A 16,469-nucleotide genomic window follows, 5' to 3' on the forward strand; every position below is an offset into this window, starting at 1 on the left:
ACAGCTCAAGAAGATGGTGTAAATAAAGTGCTACCAGTCTAAAGTGTAACCCAGAAAGGTAAGCCTCAGCTGGCAAAGAAGGAGAAAAGATCATTACAGCCTATCTTCAGTCATCCTTAAATTATGAGCCTGAGGAGAGAGAGCACCTTCACAGGACAGTGCAGAGTTTAGGTGTGCTGAGCTTACCTGTCTCTCTCCATTAACTGCTCAGGGAGTTAGGATGACTGGGCTCCAGACTTATGTTTCCCAAGAAGGCAGCATTTATCTGCCTGCTCCCTCAGACGACTGTAACCAAGAACCATCAGGAAGACTTGCAGCTGGAGGCAGGGCTCCATAGCCCCATGCTGCAACAGGTATGCTTTACGTTTTATGCACAAGCTGATCAGGGCGTTACCCTGTAGAAGCAGAATATTGAACAATATCTGGATCAGAGTTTGAAGAGGCTTGTTTTAAATTGTCGTTAGATTTCTGTGACACATAGCTTAGAAGGGCCATAAGGATGTAACCATTTGGGAGTTTAAAGCTTCAGATATGCTGCTGCAGCAGCCAAAGAGGCCTATATTTTTCTCAGCAGTCCAGTGAATTTGGGTCATTTCAGGTAGGGATGGTACCAGGGGCTAGATGCAGTGGTTCCCCTCCCCAACTGCCCATCATGCCTGGCTCCATCCTTTTCTTGGAGGTTCCCGTGTCGTGCTGCAGGGATGGACGAGTTGCTCATGCAGCAACTGCTGACCAACTGCTGCTAACAGCTGCATATACATTTATGCTGCTACAGCAACATAACTTTTGCATACTGAATAGTTTGAAGTTGGTACCAGTTTTTCTTCATAGCCTGGGTCGGGAGCTTCTATGCCCACAGGGTCCTTACAGTGGTGGGTAGACCCTCTGAGAAAGCTGCTGTGGGAACAACTGAGATGGGAACTATTTCAGCCATGCCATCCAAAGCCATCCCTGAATGAAGCCCTCAGCTTTTGGTTACCTGCAAAGCATATGATTTTTCAGAAGACAGCTCCTCCGGTCCCTCTAAGAAACCATTTAAGAACTAGAACTTCTCAGGCTGAGGTATGGGAAACCCAATAAACCCTTTGGGAAATGTTGGCTCTATCAGTTAAATGTACAAAACAACTCTGAATATCATTGAACTGTAGATGTTATTGCTGAACATATGAGTCAAATATGCTCAGCGTGTCAAGAATGCATTAGGAAAGTGCTGTAGCTGCTGTTTATGCCAAAGGCTCCTTCAGTTGGCAGCTTTAGATATCTTAATGGCATAAACATTTTAGCAGACAACAAGTTGCATTTCCTAAACTAACAGCTTTTCAAAATTATGGAAAAGAAATCCACAAAATGCTTATGTATGATTCTCCCCCCTCCCTTTACCTTAAAGCACTTTAGCAAAGTAACTGTCCCCAATTGCGGTAATAAGAAAAGAACTTGCTTACAAATAGTACATTGAAACTTAAGTTACTAGGAGTAGCAACAGGTCTGTAGTGACAGGTCACTTTAGATTGGAGTTTAATTTATGAAGATTGCTTTACCTGAGGCTATGGTAATCTATGCCTTTGGAGTAATTCACCCTCTGCCTCATTTCGAATGCAGTCAAAGACTGTCGTATTTCACTATGACAATGTAATCACAGATCCACATTAAAAAGTCATTATTGTTTAGAATCCAGCTTGGTTTGAAAAACACTTACTATAAAATTCAACAGCCTTTGTAAATTACCCAAAGGTTTACTCAAGAATACAAGGTGCAGTGATTTAAATCTGGAACTTACTACTTTATTGATTATATGGGATTTTTAGGTCACTGCATTTACGGGAAATGATTAGTGAGTAATCAAAGTAATAAACTCCTTGATGTCGGTTCATAAATAATTATGAATTGAATTTTATTTATCAAGGTTTAGATATAAACTGAGTTAGCCATAAGATATCTTTTATTTAACTTTTTTCCTACAGCATTCTAAAAATCAATAGTGATAAAAAACAACCATAAGCATAATTTTCTGATTTCTCTCTCGCTCTCTTGTTTTTTAACCAGATATAACGTCCTCTCACAGATATATCTACTGCATTCTTCAGCTTAAAGTTTTGGACTGAACTGAAAACTTTGCTCTGCTTTCTAGCACTGCTAGTACATGTCACAAATAGATAGATTCAATTTACTTAGTGATGTATTAAAACAAAGATTTATATTCCAGCAAGCATTCAGCCTTTTACACATTACTGTACATGTGGTGATTATTGAACTCCTACTTACCTTTGTATTGTTCAAGACCTTTATTCTTCCTAGTTTTTTTTTTGCTGCAAATTGAGAGAGTTTTAGCTGTGACTATTAAGCAAGAGTTTAAAACCATAATAAAAACAAATGATGCAATGAACCAATTAAAGTTGTTGTATATATATTTCTTTAATTAGACAGTTATGAGCTGTGAATTGGATCAGATATTCCCAATGCACATGACATGCTGACATATAATAACTGCTTTTGGGATGTCAGGTTAGCTTTTTATGAATGCAAATAGAAGTAGGTTTTCTTTTTTAATTAACTTTAGGAATAATTTTGTTCTCTCTTGTTTACAATACACATAGACACTTCAGTGTTGCTTACTCATAAGGTTTGAAAGTGTTACATTTAGTAGCACTCGTGTTCAGATTTCAATAGATCCACCTTTTGGAAAAAGTGGTTCATAAATGTTTTGGATGCTAGGAAAAGTGAATATTAAAGAGCTTGTTTATGTAGAGATAAGTTCATTACCATGCTAGTGTCTGAACATGCACAAGAACAAATTCTTGCTGGTAACTGAGATCATATGGACAGTGTTGCCTCTTGCCTGAAGCAAATGCCTCTGTTGTGAAGTGATTTTAGAACCCCCCTCTTTCCCCCCCCCCTTTTAATGCTGTGACTAAAATGGGCTTTAGACAATTTTTCTATCTCAGACCTTCTTGTTCTCAGTGTTGGTCTGTCTATATCCCATCAGCACCAAGAGACTTCAGTTCAGCATGGGAGTTGATTCAACTTTTAGCACTTTCCAGTTTTGTGGGCCACATACAAACAGGTGATCTCCAGCACTTTATGCAGTGGTATTAGACACATCCCTCCGGAGATTACCAGGAGAATGTTCTTCTGAAGGGTCAGCTTTTATGCATCATATTCATGGCATGTGGTACAAGTGCAATACTCACATCTTACAGACCATACTGCCTAGACAACTTCTGGAGATGTTGTGTGTCCTGGTGGACAAGATGCTAGGTTTGGCTGCTACCATCTGTGGGTACTTTGGGCCATCCACTGTCTTCATCTGTGTTGTCTACTTGGAAAAAAGCCCAAATTTTTTAAAGTTTTACATACCTCACAGCTTGCTAAATAATTGGGGCATTTGCATCTAAATAGGAATTAAGCAGCCAAATATTAATGGTGATCTGTGGTCATGGTATTTAAGGAAGTGGTTGCCTCTTTGTTTATATGCTATAGTCAAAGCATCACTGTACACAAAGTAATAGCCATTTATGAACTAGAAAAAATAAAATGCATAGAGTCACTTTAAAAGTTATTAGAGATTATAGACATTTAAACTAACAATCACTGTAAGACTTGTGAAGATGGAGAATGAGTAGAGACACTTCTTGAAAATAATTAATGAATCTCAATGTATAATTCTAAATTGAGTTAATTAAAGAGGAAAAGTTGCCTTACTCAGTGGGAATAAGTTGTTAAAGAGTCCATCAGAACAATAATAATGAACAACTAGTTGCAACCTTCTGATATGAACCCACAAACACGTGCCAGAGCAAAGCAGCTTAACACTCCCACTCTGAGCTCTGGTCTTTTTGAAAATTTTCTTTTGAAAACGAAATGGCTGTTCCTCAGTAGGCAGTGACTGGCTACAGAGGAGCTACGCTGCTTTTCACCAGACAGGGCGATGCTCCGTGTGTCTGGCGGAGCCGCACTGCACCTTGATCACGCAGGATGCTCAGTGCCCTGAGTGGGCTCTGCAGGGAGTCTGAATTGTGGCCGGCTACAAAAATTCAGCTCCAAGCTCCTGTAGGGACAGCGCCCTAGTAGACAAGTCCTCATCCTCTGCAGCCAGACTTTGAAGTACAAAAGTGCAATCAAATGAACGAGCATCTGAAATAATCTTTTCTTAACTTGGAAGTAGTTATTTTAATGAGGAAAGGCTTTATTAACTTTCCTGCTATCCAGTTCATTTCCAGCATGCTGGCATGCTGCTTCATTTGAGCATAAACCTACTCTAATCACACTTCATATTAAATCTCCATGTATAATACTAAAAGGGTTAATAATGAGGAATAGTTATTTTAATCAATGGTAACAAATTGTTATGGAGTCCAACAAGACAATAGATTCAAAGCACTTTTTGAAGACTGCTGTCTCCAACAAATAAGAAATTAAATCAATGAGTTACAGCTCTAAATTAATCTTGTATAAATTACACGAAAATGGACTCTTTAACATAAAGAGTTGTATCGGTTCTTCGCACTGAATCTGAAATCATTCTTTAGAAGAAGTGAGATTCTCACTGGATGGGAGACAGTGGAGCTTCCAGTGACTCTAGTAGGCCAGCATCAGAAAAGCAGTTTTCCTTCAACTTTCTCTTAAAACAATTTCAATTAAATAACCTTCTTCATGTTGTGATAAATTGAGTCCCTAGTCCTGAGTCTGAACCTTCCAAAAGCTAGCAGGATCGGGCTCTGAAAGCAGATTTTGTGAGTAGTTAAATGTTGTGTTCCCCTGAGTGCTGTGACAAGAAAGTAAATAATCCTCTTGAATACAGTTTGCAATAAAATAAGGTACCACTGAGAGACATGACACTCATCCTGCAGTTTGGAGGGATGGTGGCTAATATCTTATTAGCATAATTAGGCAACAGTGCTTTCTTCATGGATATTAATTTCTAATTGAGTTACAGCTGTTAAACAAAAGTCCTAGCTCGATTAAAACATGCCATCTGATTGAGAGGGGCTAGGGCTTTCATTCCTATAATAATGGCATCCTGGGTAAACACCTAATTGGGAGGAGTAATTAACTAGAAGAGGGAAGATTTCTGGGTATATCTAGCCATTACTGTGATATTGCTGTGATAACAGCTTCTCCCCACAGCAAATCCCATCACAGGGAATAGGCGAGAGGACCAGGAAGTAATGGCAAGGAGTCAAATGTAGTTTCAGACTAATACAACAGTTAATAATGATAGCTATACAGTGCTGAAAAGAGTAAAAGCACTGGACAAACGTTCTCTGACTGCTAACACTGCTCTTGTTCTTGATTTTATTTGACACTAAGCCGCTGAGGTGATTACAGCCTTCTCTGTTGTCCTCACATGTTCCCACCTGCCAGTACGAACTATTCACAGACACTGATATGATTCAGAATCCCTTTGGCTGCAATTTGCTTCAACAGAAAAACAGTCAATTCAAACCAGCAATAATCTATTGTGATTTAAGGGCATGGATATTCAGACTCAATGCTGCTCGGTGAGCAATGGACCACCTCATGCAATAGTACAGCTTTGCACACTGAGCCAGGTACATATTAAAACATGATGAAGGAGAGCTGGGTGAGGGTTATGCTAGTTTTATGCTGATGTAATGACCTCCTTGCTTGGGAGCAACTGTGGGACTGAGCCCAGACCTTCTTCTTGGAAACGTGCTGATCTCAGAGGGCCTGAACGGATTCCACAACCAAGGGGTCAGGCACATTTCTCTCACATTTGTCATATAAATGGCTACTCATAGTGTGAACATTAGAGGGAGACGAAGAGGTCCCAAGGCATTGGAAGGCTTACTATAGCAGGTAATTATGGTCCAGTCCTTCTTCTGTCATTGATTGCTACTTTATTTTCTGTTATTTTTTGTTTATTTTGGTCTCCCCAGAGCTTTCGGTTCCTTCAATAATGTGATGCTTACATCAGTTTCAATGAATGTTAAAGATCTGTCATGTACATAGGATGCAATATGTGGTTTATGACTGGATTAATTGATATTGTTTCTGGTTTTCCCCTTTAAAAATAATCCTAAAAAAATACATTTAAAAGTCCTTTGACACATGATGTTGATGACATTTCATGGATGCCTGCCTGGGCATAAAGTTACATGCAATGGGCAGGATTAGTTCCAGTATTTGTTCATCCAAATCTCTGGAATGATAGCTTAAAGAGTTAGGTCAACAGTCTGAGTGTGTGCTTTGGCCCTAGTTAACGTTCATTTGTGCCTTATCTAAAAGGAGCCAGGTGTTAGTGTAAATTGGCATAATACTGTTTAATCCCATTGATTTAGATAGCTTCTTCTCCTTCCTTCTCCATAAAAGGAAAGGATGAATGAATGCAAACTATGGAGATGATGGATTCCCATTCAGAGGCTTTTGGACAGATTTAGCTAGAACACTTCTGTATTCCACAGGGGACACCTCAATAAGAGCAGGCACTGATTTACCTTCTATGATTGGTCTGCACTGGACTCTCACCTCATTCCAAACCCTCTCATCTATTTTTAACATTCTGGGGGATGAAAAGATAAAGAAAATATCCCAGGAATGAATGATTAGAAAAATCTTCCCTTCCCTTCACACATCGGCAATGTAGCAGGAATTACAGTGGCATACGCAAAAGATGCAAAAGAGAAGAAAGGCTGGCTAGAGCCTTTCAGCATCCTCATGTGACGGATTGTTTTCTATGAGGTAACCTCTTTTTTTATTCCAGTTCAGAACTCAGAGACTCAAAATTTCCTAAAAGAGAGAGTTTAATTCGACCGTTGCCTTTCTGGGAAGAACACAGCGGCTCTTTCTGCAGTATCTGCAGGATATATAAACAAGAAACAAAGAACTGGTGGATAGGAAACAAATTTATTTAGATAGCAAACACAAAAGAACACCCAATGCCATTAAAACAGTGATGAGATTTAAAATAAGGAGAAGATAAATGGAACAGAAGACCGGAGGAAATTCCCCTTCCCTCGCAAATAATGCTGTAACATCGCTAATGGCCCTGATGTCTCTTCTTGACCCACCTTGACATGGCTGTGCCATACAGTGTGGTAGCGTGCCAGGACCTACAGCTGCATCAGAGGCTTCAGTAAAAAGTAACCTGTAGATCAAAGCAGCTGGTCCTGAAGCTCTACATCTACATTGCAGACAATTCAGGAGCTTTCTTTCAGGTTTGGTTTAACCTGGTCTCCTGGGTCATAAGCCCCCACCACAGAGATGGTTAGATGCAGTCAGTGAGACTCTGGTGCACAGCTTCTTGATTCACTTCCTCCACAAGCAATATGGTTCCCGCACACCGAAACAGAGCTGGTGTGGGGTGAGAGCTATCGAGGGTGGTTCAAACCACATCAAAATGCAGAGCAGGCATGGCTTCACTTACTGCTGAGCCCGGGTCATCTCCCTCTGGTGCTGTGCCCTGCTCACACACTAGCTCTCCTATCATGTTCTTCTATCGCTCACACGCTACCTCTTCTAACGTTACTTCTTCTGTAATGAGCTACAGTTAACGAGACTTCCACTTCCAAAACACCAGACCAGAACTGCATAGTCTACCTTGAAGTCTCAGTCCCTGAAATACTTACGTATTTGTTTGATATCCTAACCATTGAGACTACTCAGGTCAGTAAAGTTGAACATCTGCAGTAAGTGCAGTGGCAGGTTCAGTGTCAAAGTGCTGGTCAGATCCAGTCACTGTTGGCTTGTGAGTAAAACAGTTCAAGAAGCTATTGCTGAAATGAGGTGCATCAGAAAGTGAAATACGCAGCACTTTTGACTATCTTCTAACATCTTCTAATAAAAACTATCTGGAAAATGAAAGAAAAATCATATTTTTCCCTATTTGACTAATTTTAGTCCAGTATTTATCATTTTTAGTTAGAATTATAGAAATATAAAAATTTTTAAAAAATCTACTGGCAAAATAGTTCATTGAAAAACATCCAGAGAAAGTCCCTGAGCCCTATTAATTAAGTTTCTAAATATGTGAACACCCACACATACCTAAAGGGAGTGGAGAAAGCAGTTTCCTGCCAGCTTTAGCTTCAATTAATTTTCCCATTTTGCACCTACAATTTTGCCAGCATAAATATTTCCTGGGGTCATTCAGTCAGCAAGAAGTATAAATGGCAGCAGTTGGTTGTCAGTCAAATCACACCCATGTTTTCTTACTTGCTTTCACAAACATTTCTGGCATTTCCAGCAATTCAGAGACACGTGCTTTGGGTTGGTTTTGTTGTTATATGTTGAAAATTTGCACAAGATTTAGAAATTTCTTGGGTCAAATCCTCAACTGGCATTTTACATACCTCTCCTGAAAGCTGGTTTGAAAACATATGAAACTAGATTGACCACAGATTTTAACCTGCGCTGCACTTACTATTGTTTTTCTATCAATCAGACTAGTGCTCCAGTCAGTTTTTCTATCAGTCAGACTAACTACAGTGGCATGTTAGCAATTTATACAGACTGAGGCTCTCAGCTTTTGCCATCTTGAGAGGGACTGGGATGAAAAGATGACATCCTAGCTGGACGTTGCTAGTCATGCACAACCATATTCAGGACAGAAGTTAGTAGTAGCTTTTCAGTCCCAAAACTTGTGTTGCACTCTGTCCATCCCCAGGAGGAAGAGGGCAGGGGAGGGCTTCTCAGACTGTAAATAATCACTTCTCTTGCCTCAGAATTTGTTGTCAAGGGGGCTAATTGCATGAGGACTAATTACAGAATTTCAGACACTTTCAATGCATGTTAGCCAATACAGCTTGCTGTGAAGTCTTATTAAGGCATAGCTTTCTTATAGGGGCAAACACACTGTACTGTGTATAAAAGGTGGAAATTCTTTATAGCTCTTCCTACATCTACTTTTCATTTTCATTCAAACTATTGGTTAAGTAGTAGTGATCTGAGCATAGGGCATTTTCTGAGGATTGATGGTGGACTGACAGGACTTTATGGCCAAAGGTGTAGCCAAGGGTGTCATTAGTCCCAGCTGGTCATTAATCCCTGAGAATGCCCTGTGCTGAGGTCGCTATTGCTATTATTAGATGAAAATGAGAGCAAACATAGGACTATGGATTTTTTTTTAATGGGTGATGTAGTTACGATTGGAATGTGTAAGGTGCTTCTAGGAATTAATAACTTACACGTTAGGTAGTCTGATTGCCTGAATTATCTGCACACTGCATGAAGCAGGTTACTGTAATTAAAACATATTTTAAACTTTTTTTTTTACTTCTTCATTAAAAAAGCTTGTGCTAAACTAACATATATTTTCAAAATTGGAATTCCCGACTAAGCCCGCATGTAATCTGCCCTCTAATTTCACAAGTTGAGAAATAAAAAGAAAAAAACTAGTTTTAAAACCAGGATGTAGGAGATGTGAATTCACTTGCTGGATCTGCCACCCATAATGAAAGGCACTCTGAAAAGGGACTGAGAGCTCCCAAAAGTTTAGACCCTTGACTCTTGAATCAGGGACTAAAAAGAGGGTCCTGAATTCTTGTACTTCTATTTGAGTTAACTCCCTCTGTGAGTTAGGCAGTCCTAATGGGAGCCAGCACAGGTAGCAGTCTGAGGGAACACCATGCATGGGGAGCTGCTGCCTCTCTCTGGATGTAGGACACTGCACACAACAGTGCAAAAAGACACCTGGGGCCATTTGGCAGCCTGTGCTTTTGTAGGCTCTCCTGAAATCAGCTGTCTATACTCTTTCTTGCAAGAACTGGGTGGGGCCTACCCTCTTAAACCAGAGTTTCTAATGATGCTGAAACAACATTTATTTTATCCCCAAAATAGTCACTGACTAAAATAAAAAAATTCACCTGAGAGCTGTGAGAGAAACCATGAGTGTAATCTGCCTGGGAAAATTATGGCTGGATAGTAGATGGAGATTTCTAATAATCAGAGTTGTGAAGGTCTTGAACAGGGGCAAGGCAAAAAGCACGGCTAACTTGGTCATCTCACCAAAGGTAGTATATGATATGGTCATCTGCAAAAGCAGGGACCTGGACTCCAGAGCAGAGGACCATAAGCAGAGCTGCACTGTTCAGATAAAGGGTTCAACTAGCTCTTTTTTCCTGCTCCATCTGGGGTCATAAGCTGACCCCTAGGGAAGAGTAAGAACATGGTTAGAGTAAGAACTCCCACCCAGTTACCTTCCAGTCTCCAGGTATTTTCAGCTCCTGGGACTTCCTGAGTGTGGTATGCTTTGTCTATTTAGCAGCTCCCTGTAAAGCTCTCTACCAAGTACTTTGTTGCATCCACAATGCCCTTCAGCAAGGATTCCCACATGTCTATTGCTGGCTCATGAAGAACCACTTGCTTTTGCTTACTTTGATCCTGGCTCTCACTGGCTTCATTTGATGGACCCTAGCCCTTGTACAGGAAGGGGCAGTGAACAGTCAGTCTCTTGACGTGCACCACACAGGCAAGTGTGGGACACCAAAGTATTTTAACCACTAGCTCTCAGTGTTTTATTCTCTCTCCTGTCTGGCCCAATTCTTTGCTCCACAGTGACACACTCAAGCAGGAGGACTACAAAAAGCCCTGCCCTCAGAACTGACATAGCCTGTAGCGCAGTAAGAGGACAAAGCAATGCCTAATTTCTGGATCCAGTCAGCCATAATCATGAACCTCAAGACAAGCTGATTAGCCCTATCGAGAAAAGGCAGTTCTGAGCACCTCTATGACTAAGTGACTTTAGACATTTTAAATAAAGGAGTGAAGCACTTACATAGTTTAGGTGTCAGCAAGGTTAAACAGAGGCTATTTTAGGAATGCAGATTTGTTTTTGGAGCCTGCAGGCTCATCTGCATTGCAGAAGAAAGTGGTACAGAGATCTCTGACTCACCTTTGCCCCATAAGTCCACAGAACGCAGCACAGTGTGGACTTGCCATCCCGTAGTCTTGCACAGCCCTTCCCATCACTCCACACCTGAGCTATCATCACCTCCTTTGGAGTGGGATGTGTTAGCGGGCAACCTCAGATATCACCTCTGTCTCCCACCATGTCAGAGGTCTCCATGTCGTGTTCTCAACAGTTTCAGTTAGCTCAAAGTTTTCTGCCGCCACCTAAATGTTTCATTTATGTCTCTCTTATGGTTACCCAGTGTTTTCAAGGTCATACCTTTGGTCTCTCCATGCCACAGGAATAATGATCAGGGATAAAAATAAGGTTTTTCCATGCATTTTTTGCTGCTCTTGTCTGTTTGGATCATAAACTCTTCAGGGCAAGGACCAACTCTAACCTATTTATATAGAGATGTAGCTCTTATTCAGGTTGAAGTACCTATATTTTACCATACAGAAAATAAAAATAATCAGCAATACACATTTGTGAACACAGAGTCCCCATTTTGGGAGTCAAGGTATTTCTTTTAGCATCATTGGGGATTTTGGATGTACTCTTACAGTACCAGCATGTGTTGTGTCACTTCCTTGTGTCTGAGCCCTAATTCAGCCAACATGTCAAGAGCTTTAACAACAGAGGTTTCCCACTGGCTTTAGGGCTCACCTGTTTATGTGTGGCTGTAATACCTTGCTAAAACTCGAGCAGAAAACACAGCTGATAGCTGAGCAATTCCATCTGAACACATGATGGAGCGTTTCTAACAAACCACTCATTCATAGAGACATGGGGATCTGCAAAGATATCCACGAGTAATTCTGCATGATAATTTTATCTGACTGCTTTGAAACTTGTCCAGGGTCATCCTGTACGAAGGAAAAAAACCCCAGCCTTCAGAGTCAAATTCTGCCACTGTTATATCTGAACCTTGAAAGTGAAATCAATGGATCTGCTTGCAAATTAAGAGTGGCAGAAACTTCTGCTTACAAAGCAAGATATGTGTTACCAATCATTTGCTCTGCTCTGGTAATGTGACTTTTAAGGTATATGTGAATTTCAGTGTTTAGGGCCCAATACAAAATCTGCTGTCTTCATAGACATCCTTCAGGCTGATAGTATAACAGATTTTGATTTTTCCAATTTTAATGGTCAGTTCTACAAACACTGGTCAGGTAAAATGAGATTCCAAAGGAAAACCAAACTGTTCTTTCCTTTTTCTTTAGTTTCATTTTGTTATTTTAATCTTTTGAAATATGCCGATGTCTCTGAAATGAATTTGTCTGACTCTGAAATCTGAAGTGTCTTTTTTCTGTCATTTCTAATGTGTGAAACAGAGTACAAACAACCTGTGGTTGAAAGGTTACTTGATTTTTTTTAGTGCAAATCTCAGTACTGAGTCTGAACTGAAGCACTACATGACTCAGCCCAACTTATTTTGCATATATATTAATATTATATAATAGTATATCAAGAATCTATCCACACCCTTTTTGGAATTAAACTCATCTACAAGATACTTCACCCTTCAAACAAAGCCATTTGTATGTGCATAGGACTGTTTGATATAGGAATCTTTTTTCATCCCTAATGTGTGTTTAATTCCTTGGAGAATGGAGCCTCAAGAATCAGGCGGAAACAAATATCATTTTCTGGAGCTGCCACCTGAAGACTTAATAAAGGGAAGGAGATTGTGTCTGTCTACTTAGCACCACAGTGCTGAGAATAATGAACATATGTACATTGAAAGTTCTTTCTTTTACATGGGGAACACTGCCTTCTGTCTGTCAGTGAAAATGGGCCAGGAAATTGTTTTTGCAAAAACCACACTTTTTGTTTTGCAAAAAACAAAAGGCACTGTGGCCTTGATTTTTGACATGAAGCACTGTAATCTTGAACAGCACAACCAGTTTACTAGGAAGGTGGAAACCCTGCCTTTCAAACCACCCCGTGCTTCACTGGAAGGGGAGTTGTCAGTGTGGACAAATTGGTGATTTGGGGTCACGGATCTGTGTGAATGTGCGAGGAAGAGGATGCTGCGGTGTACTTTGCTTAGGTTGCTTTTCCCATATGTGACATAGCCTTATTCCATAATTTGATAAATTTGGTTTTCCATGAGTGAGTTGTGATCAGGGGTCTGGTTTGCTAGGCAAGGCATGCCTCATGGCAATGTGGGGAATCCCATTAGGGAAGAGCAGGCTCGTGGACATTTTTCACGTAACCATCAATTGATGGGATTGCTGGATCATTTAAAATGGTGGTCTAATGAGAGGTGTGGCAATACCCCTTAATATCTGACTTTCAGCTAACAGAAGGAAAATTATGATCTTATCCTGGAGGGTTCTGTGATAAATATCAGATCAGGTAGAAGAAGCAGCAGCTGGCCACACCTTTTATTTCGTGCCTATAAATGGGTTTGCGCACATCAAAGCAACCTTAATTCAAATATTTGCCATTGCATTCTCTCACCAATAAAGTAGAGGTTCACCCGAAGCAATTGGCTTGTATTGATTTACACCCAGCTGGTTGCCTAGCCCGTCACATTCCCTCTCTGTGAAATCTGTTCCACTATCTTCTTTCAATTTCTTTCTCCTCTGTTGCATCACTGTTTTGCAGCTGTATGTATTCTTACACTAAATATGGTCATTATTGAACTAGAACTGGGGGTATGATGTACCTTTCAGATGCTTAATATGAAATAATCTAGGCCTAAAAAGCTCACCATCAAACTAAAGATAAAGGAGAAGAAAGAGAGAACCGACAGGTGAAGTGAGAGCTAAAATCGTGTAGCAGGGCTGTTCCCAGAACCAAACAGCATCTCTGTCTCCTCGTTCCCCTTCAAAGTACTCAGATATTTGTTACATGACCAGGGCGGCGCATTTTCTCTCCATTTTGTCACTACTCTATAAAGTCATAATGCGTTATCCAGAGGAAATACAGATAGCCTGTTGTTTTTTTTTTTAAGAAAAAGAACAACAATAAAAGTAAATATTTCCTTTACAAATGCTGCTTTCTTTGGAAGGATATGAACCATTGGTGTACTGGGGACTATGATCACTACAATATATTTTTCATATGCTTTTCACCTAGAACATAAAAACAATGTTCTGCCTTCATGGACAAAAGGAAAAAAAATAAAAAGAAGTAAAGCAATTTAGATGGCAAGGAAAGTAGGCACATACACATCTTGGATAGGGATTTGATCCAACACTAAGATTTTGAGATAATGACAGGGGAAAACAGCATAAATACTACAAGAACATTCCTGATTTCTGGCCTAATTCACAAAGATTACTTGCCATAAGGTACCACTTGAGTAATGTAAAAGAAAAGTGCATAGATATGATGGGAAATGTAAGCAGCTGACTCCTTTATGTGGCAGTAAACTGGGGTAATCTATCCCTGTCCACTAATGTTTATAAACATATTGTAAACAAGCATAAATGAACAGCTCATCTCTCTGGGGGGACCAGATGCATCCTTAACACTGATTAAGTGTTTTGTTCTGCCTGAGTGTCTGGCAGAGGTTTATGCTCCTAAGCGGAGGGAGGGAGACAGAATAATGACAGTCTCTCATTCTCCTGGCTCTTTAACTGCTTTGGGGGATTCAGAAGGCAATATAGCATGTATAATTCTACTGATGATCATTTTCCACAGCATGACATGACACGGGATGCATTTTGCATGTCAGGTTTTTAAACCTGTTTCCCAAGTTTCCTTTCTTGCAGAGGAAACCAGACAGAGATGTGCACAGGCAGGAGTAGCAGCCACGCTCGGGTAGGTCGGCTTGTCCACTGCCATCCTCTCTTTGATAACGCACAAACGTAATCGCACCAAAACCATCTGAATGCTGAGCCAGTGTCATGATAAGAATCACAAATACAGCATATTGTCAGCTCTTCTATTGTCAGTAAGCTACTTCTCATTTTCCAAAAGTCTGAGCAATAAAAATAGCAAAGCTTTTGTGTTACAGTGTCCCACAGAAGTTAGAGATGGGAACAATTTAATAAGTTACCTTATCATGCTTCTACTAGTGCTGGCCCATGATCCTACAGTCAACTCCTACCATTTTGTGGAGTATAATTTTAAGAGGTTGATTTTATGGACAGTTTCTCACTGCTTTTCTCCCTCCCCATTAATTACAGCCACAAATGTAATTCACATGGACTCATATGAGCTCTTCTTTGAGTAGCAAGGAGAGGATTTGCTGCCTTTGCTACCTTTTGCTGTTTACTTAGCAGAACAGAGATTAAAAATTTTGAGTACAGCTATTTGTTGGTGCTAAATTCTCAAAACTAGTTCCCAAATCTTTCAAGTCAAAGTGCTTCTATTCCCTGGAAGACTGGTCTGCACTTTCTGAGAGTCTGGCCTCTGCTTTTCTGCAAAATTCCCTACAGGAATGGAGACTGATAGGAATGGGTGAAAGCTGGGCCTGCTTTTTGTAGAAACAGAGAGACTATTGATTATGTTTTACAATAGTATAGTGGTTAAAGTTTTATTCCTTTATCTTTTTTGCCAGATCTGCTTTCTCTCCGCTTACTAGTAAACTCTAAGGAACTTTGTATTAAGTAAAATGAAGCCTGTAATTGACTTATTTACTAATATTGCTTATGTTGCTGTTGGCAATTACAGGCAGTTGCCACAGCTGACACAGGGTAACTTTTTAGCCTCTGTAACTTAGTCATAAAGCCTTATACCTTTAAATAAATACTTGAAGGGTTTTACAGTCCATCAGAAGCTGTGTACCAATAGTAAGTGATGGTGTGTGAATGCTGGATGTGTGCCTATGCCTTTATTATGCTAACAATCTCTGTTTGCTCTGACACTGTGTACCTAGTATATTTGTATTCTAGTGTAAAGGTATCATGAGCCTATATATTTATTATTAGCTGCGTAAATAAGACACAGCTTTGTCAGGAGCAATCTGCTTCTTTTGCAGGCTGACTGAACAGTGAGGTTGGCCTCAGGACATTGCTTCAGACCCAGCTTAGGTAGAGCTGTACACTGCCTGCTCCATGGGGCAAATGTTGGGTTTTCCTGTTGGGGTGTGAAGAGCCCTGCACAGATGGAGGCGTTTGGAAGAGGAGATTTCTAAGCAGAAACATCCTTCTTTTTTAAATGAGGTGATGAGGGAAAGGGAAAATTTCACAGCACAAAATAATCTGTTTAAAAATGCAAATGATGTTAACAGAAAAAAAGGTCAGGAAGATTGATAGGAAATTTAGGAAAGGTTTCTTTCTCCTCACTGACATGGAAGATGGATGGCAGGACAAACAACATCATCTGCTTATAGTGTCCTTTTCCCTTTCACCAGCACATCAGTGCTAATGAACCTGGTTGCTCTTTATTTGTTTCCACAAAAGTTCTACTGCACATATTAAAACAAAACAAAATTTTCATCTCTGTCGATATTATAGGATCTATTAGCATTAATGATTTACCTCTTCACTGAAGGAAAAGCTCCATGAAAAAAAAGAAGCCTTTGGCTCCATATGAGAGAGCAGTAGCTCCTCAGGGTAGCCGAAATGTCAGAAAGGCACTGGTGCGCCAGATCTGCAGCCTCTTCCTTTTGCAGTTTCATAGCCGCGTCTCTTTCCCATCTGCCAAGCAAGTGTGGAAGTGAAAA

This window comes from Apteryx mantelli, chromosome 4 (genome assembly GCF_036417845.1).
Source record: "Apteryx mantelli isolate bAptMan1 chromosome 4, bAptMan1.hap1, whole genome shotgun sequence".
Taxonomy (NCBI): domain Eukaryota; kingdom Metazoa; phylum Chordata; class Aves; order Apterygiformes; family Apterygidae; genus Apteryx; species Apteryx mantelli.